Source organism: Silene latifolia, chromosome Y (genome assembly GCF_048544455.1).
Source record: "Silene latifolia isolate original U9 population chromosome Y, ASM4854445v1, whole genome shotgun sequence".
In the NCBI taxonomy this organism is placed as follows: Eukaryota; Viridiplantae; Streptophyta; class Magnoliopsida; order Caryophyllales; family Caryophyllaceae; genus Silene; species Silene latifolia.
The window spans coordinates 375311363-375318735 of NC_133538.1; the positions used below are offsets into that span (position 1 = coordinate 375311363).

The following is a 7373-nucleotide window of genomic DNA, read 5'->3' on the forward strand; positions in this document are numbered from 1 at the left end:
TAACGTAAAATATATTTTACTATTCAAGAGAAAGACGGAGAGTCACAATGTTAAACGAGTCTTAAGCCATAGAAAATTTAAATAGTTGATTAAGATAAATCAGGAGATAATAATAATATGAATTGGGTTAGTAAAAGACGAATTAGTAACTTATTTACGAAGTTACATATTATCTATTATTAAAAAGAAAAGAAAATTATTATCGAGAACGTGAAAAAGTAGAAAATAAAAAATGTGAAATTTTGTCATCTTGCGAAAGGGGGTCTAGTAATTTTAAAATCGCAACAAAATATAACGTAAAATAAGAAGAATTTTTAAAAGATTGGTAAAAATACGGGGTGTTACAGTCCTACCCGCTAACAAAAAGTTTCGTCCTCGAAATTTGTAAGTTACAAAAATTACTGAGAATGGTTTAAGTTCCTCAATATGTGTCACACCTCTGCAAAATAGCACTTATACGACTCCAATCTTCATGAGATGGTATATCTACATGCTCAATTTCATCATCCTTATAAACTTACTAACCACCATAATCTTGGTCTACTAAATGTACACTCGTCTCAATAATTATCATTTCTTTACATTTCTAATCAATCTCCCATAATGTTATGTAACATATACATCAGCCTTTCACTGTTTCTGTATTTACAACGTTCCTCAAAATTTGTTTATGAATGACAGGGCAGTCGTATACCAATCAAAAATAACCAACTAGCTCTAACTAATATAGCTAGGGAAGTCGGGTCGATCTCCACAGGAAGGCAAAAATGAGATTTATCTGTTTTAAGTTAGTCTAAGAGTAACGGGGGTTTGAGTACGATTTCTAAACTAAGAGAGGAGACAAGAGAAATTGAGCGATAAAAATAAAGGGATTAACAATAAAGAGAGAGAACTAGGATTGTCGGGTCATCAATGAATGTCAGATAACTGCAGCTAAGGTCACAAATCGGTCGCTTGTATCGGTTTAAGGGGCAACGAATATCTCCTTCCGGTCTCAATTCGCCCTAAAATACTATTAGCTTAGCTTCCGCCCTCACTAAAGCATCCTAATGTTCACTGCTGGTCTCACCCCTTCCAACCTTCCGGTCTAGGTCAAGGCTTACCAACATTAATTATCTAGTTGTGTCGACTCAAGTAGATAAGAACAATTATATGCAGTGATTAACAACAAAGACATGATTTAAGCAACAAATCTGCAAACCTAATTAGCAACTAACATCAATTCATTGAATCCCATAAATCCTAGAAAAAGAATTAGCTAAACATAATAATGAATAAAGCAAAAGAAAAGGAAGAAGCAAGAACAAACATAGTGAAGGAATAAGCAAAAGAGAATTAATATAAAAAAAGAGAAGAAAGGTTACAGAAGTTTAGAATCCGGCAAAAGAACAAGGTAGCAGCAGTGATTAAGAGTAAAAACAGTGATTAAGAGTATATGAGATGTGATAAGTGATGATTATTAACCTAATGACGACTTCCTTATATAGGGAAGTGAAAATAAACAAAAGATAACCTAAACACGGATTAAAAATTACGAGTATAATAGCTAAATACTCGATCGAGGACTTTTATATCACCCGATCGAGCAAATCCAAGCTAAAACCTCTCGATCGAGTACTTTAGGTACTCGATCGAACACTTATTAAATAGGCACTACTCGATGGAATATAAAAAGGGGTCGATCGAACACAATTGTACTCGATCGAGTACTTTCCAGCGCACAATTCCTGCTTTGCGCACCGAATTTCAAACGGCTGCCATTTCTTCGTTACTTAGGAAAACAGGGCGTTTTTGATGGCGTTGGAAAGCTAAGAGGACAAGCTCTCATCTCCAATTGGACTCACCCGAAAATCAGTTTTAGAACTTGAGATATGTCTCTTCAAATTGGGCACTAGTAATTTGAAGTTCTTCCTTTGCTCGCCTAGCTATCTTACTTCTTTGCGCATCACAATTAGTAGTTTCCAAGCTCCGACTCAACTCATCTCATAAATGCATGCATAGGGACGTGTTTTAGGCTTGATTATGGTCCTTTTCGGTTCATACCTGTAAATAATACAAGAGAAACCAAAGTAGACAATTCGGGGGACATTTGTAGCTAAACACTGCACAAAATGCATAGAAATGCGTGCAAATGAAGTACAAAATACTTATATAAAATAAACGCATCAAATCTCCCCAAACCAAACCTTTGCTTGTTCCCAAGAAAACTATATGCAAAACTAATGGAACAGAAAAGAAAACTCAGAGCTAGCTACAAATTGTCCACTTAAACCAATTTAATGCAACAAACTAACACTTATAGCAAAAATGTCAAATGCAAACGAGTTGTAGGATGTTTATAATAAAGCTGTGATAAGTAGCATTTTAGTCGTATTTTACCCCGTATTTATACCTTATTCCGACTTGATTTTGTGTGCTTAAATGTCTAAAAAGCTCATTTATTTACTAATTTATAATAATTAGTCGTATTAGTTTATAATTAATAATAAATTGTATTTATGTATAATATTAGTATTATTATTATTATTATTATTATATTAATTTAATGTGCAGGCAAGACGGGAAAGTGAGGCGGAAGAGCAAGACGGGATTATGAGAAGAAATGGCGGAGGTGAAAATAGGCTAAAACTTTGGAAAAATAAACTAAAGGAGCAGCAACTAACTTCAGACGGTCTTTGCTGAGCTTTTACTACCACCTCCGACCACCGTGTCAGCCACCACTCACCACCACTGACCACCCTCCACTTCCAACATCACATCCCAACCATCCACGACCACCATGGACCACCGCAACAGCCACCACGACCTCACCTTTCCCCCCTAGCCAAAACATACAATTATAACCATTTCATGCGGCCATCTTCCAACCACCACCAAAGCCACCTCCAGCCACCGTGGGAGCCACCCATCACCACCAATAACATCCTCCCACTTCTAACTTCACAACCCAACCTCCAAATAACCACCATTAACCACCACAACAGCCACCACGACCTCCCTTATACCCCTTGTCCATCACCATCAACAAATGCAATCAACCATGCTTTTTTGTCTATGCCGGTACCCCGGCAGCCGACTCCCTCAACCGGCAGGCACACACACTCAATTTTCCTACTTTTCGTGAGGTCTCGCTACCGGTATAGCCCACCGGCAGCCGGCCAACCGGCACGCAACTCCATTCCTCTTTAAATCTCGCACAAATTGTGCTCTCTACCGGTGGCCCTTCTGCCGGCTCACCGGCAGCCAACACGCAACACCAAAATTGCTTCCCTTTATTGATGGTCTCGCTACCGGTGCCCAGGCCGGCGGCCGGTGGACCGGCTCCCACTGCATTTCCTACCGTCGTTTTCCCTTTTTTCCTCGTTCCTTTGTGTTTTGTTTGTTTTTGGTTTACAATTGCTGGGGAGAGTATGTCGTGTACTTGGTGTACTTTGTGGGTCTATTATTGTTAATATTATTAGTATTATTATTATAATTATAATTATTATTATTATTATGAATATTAGTAGGATATTTATACACAACCTCAGACTAGACTAGAAAATAGCTAGACATAACAATACTTTAGATTGGAAACTACACATTAGACACTACCATTAGTTTTACCTTAGAAATTAGACTAGAAAATTAGACTAGTTCATCATTCTCTCTCAATATTGTAGAACCCTAATATTTCCTCTCTCATTTTCATTCAATAAAAAGTTGTAATCTTTCCTTAATTATTAGTTTAAATCTTCCTTTGTTTATGCAAGTTCTTCATTTCTCAATAGTTTACAATTAGTATATTGGGTTGTATTTTGAAGATTTGAAGAAATTCATTCTTCCATTATTATCCAAGCTTGCTACTTTCCTCTTTGTTGGTACAATTCTCATCTTTTGTTTACATTACTTTCATTAGTTTACATTTCTTATGTTGGTTAATTGTTATTCATTCAAAGTTTCCATCTTTATCTATTTTACAATGTTTACTTGTGTATTGTTGGAAATTGTTGGTGATTTCTCATCCATGAACATGAGTGAGTAGTCTCATCTAAGGTCATGGGGGAACTAGGGTGATTAAAAGGGGTGAAATTGGATTGTTAACCTTTTGAATTGGGTGATTATGTGGTTTCTACTCTTAATGCATTTGAAGTGTTTGTGGAAATGCCTCAATGAAAATTGGACATTTCATTAACATGTTTGGCTTACCTTGGTGCATTGTGCTATTATATAGTTTTAGAAGTGTTTATCGATGAGTTTTAATGAAAGTTAGAACATCTCTTTGATGCATTCGATCCGTCTTGGTGCTCATGCTATTGGGTAGTCTTTATGCTTTATTTGTAGCTAGTTCATCTCGATCAAGTGACAACTTATTGAGGAGCTTAAGGTGACTAAGAAATTAGTCTTAAAACCTTCACCATTATTATTACCCTTCTCTTGTTAGAACTTGTTTCTCCCTCTAATTGCCCTTTGTGAACCCAAAGACCTTAGCCTCCCCTTATTAATTAAAAAATAATTTTATTTAGTTTAAATTTTATACCTTGTTTCATCTTAGTTTATAATTAATCAACTTTATTTTTATTTGACTAAATTGAGACTTAAACGGACTAAGTATACACCCCCGCCATCTTTGTGTTCGACACCCTAATTATACTACTTAATTTGGGTAATTTATAAATTGTTTTTGATTGAGAAGTGACGACAAATTCCTTACATCAAAATGGCGCCGTTGTCGGGGATGATGTTAGGTTATGCTTAGTTAGTTAGAGTCTTAGGCTTAGTCCTTACTTGTTGTTTGCTTGTTTGTGTAGTTTGTGTGCTTCTTGTAGAGTGTGTGTGATTTTTACCTTACCTTAGTGTGTAAAAGCACTAGGAGTCTTACGGTTTGTCAAGTGCATGCCTAGGAGGAACCATCAAGCTTTGCTCTTTGACTCCGACCCCGAAAGGCTTTTTCGAGCCTTCAGGAATAGGACTATTGCAAGAGTTAGAACCTCCACTCAAGCCACTTCAAACCAAGTAAATTCATCCACCCAACCTACTATTGTAGACACACCACCACAACAACCAAACGACATCATTGATTCTCCACTAGCAAATCCATTTCACAACTTCCAACTTCCAAATAACCCACCTCAAACACCACCTTCTCATATACCAAATCCACCACCACCACCAATGGCTTTACGTTATCATAACTGTCCAAACCATAATGATGCTTGTAACCCCATCAATTTTGGCACCTTGGCTCCAAACAATTTTGAGATGCACCCGGCTCAAGTTGGCCTGATTGAAAAAGACTTGTTTGGAGGACACATTGAAGAAGATGCTCATGCTCACCTAAGGAGGTTCAAGAGGAAAGTCTCTATGATGAAAAAGAATGGGGTATCCGAGGATACACTAAGGATGATGTTATTCCCATTTTCTCTGACGGGCAAGGCGGATCGTTGGTTGAATGTGCACCCTCCGGACACATTTACTACATGGGATGACTTAGCCAAGGCGTTCCTAGACAAGTATTATCCATCATCAAAGACCGCCATGCTCCGAAATGAGATCCATACTTTCCAACAAGAGGATGGAGTATCCTTGGGTGAGGCATGGGATAGATATCAAGACCTTATTGCTAGTTGCCCTCACCATGGAATTCCGGATTGGTATGTCACACAAACCTTCTTCCAAACCTTGTTGCCAAGAACAAAAGAAATGGTGAATGCCTCCGCGGGAGGGGATTCGATCATTTGGGTGAAGAGGAAGGTACGACTCTAATCAAGAAAATGGTGGACTCCGAGGCAAATTATGGCACAAGAGTGAATGTCTTGAGAAGAAGCAAGCACCCTCCCGAATTCTTAGTGAATGTGGAGACTAATGCTAAGCTTGATACGCTCACCAAAAAGCTTGAAGAGTTGAGTAAGAAGAAGCAAGTGAACCGAGTGAATCAAACTACCACTTCTCATGGACCATCTATGGAGGAAGTGATGCAAAGATCAACATGTGAGTCATGTGGAGGGATGGGTCATACTTATGAAATATGTGCAAATAATCATTACAACAACTTTGATGGGAACAATGTGCAAGAGGTTAATTCTTTCCAAGCATTTAACAATTTCTCTAACCATCCACCTAGACCCTCATTCAACAATAACCAAGGATCCAACCAAAGATTTGCCAACCAACCTCAAGCATACCAAGATTATGGAGGTAACCAAGGTAATCAAAACTTTTACCAAGGAAACCAAGCCAACCAAGGGTTTGGTCAAGAATTCAATCAATGGAACAACAACAATGGGTTCAATCAAGGATACAACAATAATCAAAGGTACAACCAAGGACAAAATCAAGGGTTCAATCAAGGGTACCAAGGGAACAACCAAAATTCCAACTTTAAAGATCAAGGATATGGCTTTCCTCTTCCAATTTCCAACCAACCTTTCAACCAAGAGCCACCACCCCAACAAGCAAGTAATACCATGGGAGATGATAAATATGACAACTTAGTAAAGTTGATAGGGGATTTGGCAAGTAATACCCAACAACAAATCAAGAGTCTTGAAGCTAAAGTGGCTTCCCAAGCTCTCATGAGTTCTCAAAAACCACCGGGTGTATTTCTAAGACAAGGGCAAAATCCAAGAGACCCTATGAAGGCAAAGGAAGTTAATGCTATCATGGTTGGAGTTGAAGAGGAAAAAGACGAGTCATTTGATTTGCCAAGTCAAGAGGAGTTATCTTACATTAATCCCTTTTCCATGGCTATGGAAACATTCCAAGAAGTTGACCATAAGTCTGAAAAAGAGAGCATAGAAGACTACGTGCTTGAGCAAATAATGACAATTCATGGTACAAACTTGGATGTTGAAGTCGACCCGGATAAGGGAGAGATGGTTATGACTACACCAACCATTATGAGTGAAGAATTTGTGCTTGAGGAAATAGTGAAAGCACCAAATGTGAGGATAGAAGTTGAGAGGAACCCGGAAAAAGAAGAGATGGTGATGGTAGAAGAACACTCTTTGGCCAAGCAAGAAGAAGTCATTTCTAGAAGAGTGGACATTAGTGAGCATGAGCTTGATTTCTCAAGTGAGAAGTGCAATGTGGTCAAATCTAAAGAAATCCCCATCAAACTTGATGACCCCGGGAGTTTCTCAATTCCTTGTACCGTTGGTGACCAAAAGGTGGATAGTGCTTTGTGTGACTTAGGGGCAAGTGTGAGTGTCATACCACTTGCCCTTGTGAAAAGGTTGAATATTTCAAGCCTAACCCGCACTTCCATTATAATCAAACTTGCCGATGGAACAATCAAATCTCCAAATGGGATTCTTAAAGATATCATGGTTCAAATTGGTAAGCTTTCAATTCCTACCGACTTTGTTGTGTTGGACATCCTTATGGGAAGAAGC

The 7373-nt window shown here is 38.3% G+C and overlaps 1 non-coding gene across 1 annotated transcript; it reads right to left on the bottom strand.

Moving 5' to 3' along the window:
* Positions 1-5517: 5517 nt before the first annotated feature.
* LOC141635058 (small nucleolar RNA R71) lies at positions 5518-5624 on the bottom strand. Its single transcript, XR_012539765.1, has one exon. It is a non-coding gene; the product is annotated as a small nucleolar RNA R71 (small nucleolar RNA).
* Positions 5625-7373: the final 1749 nt, after the last annotated feature.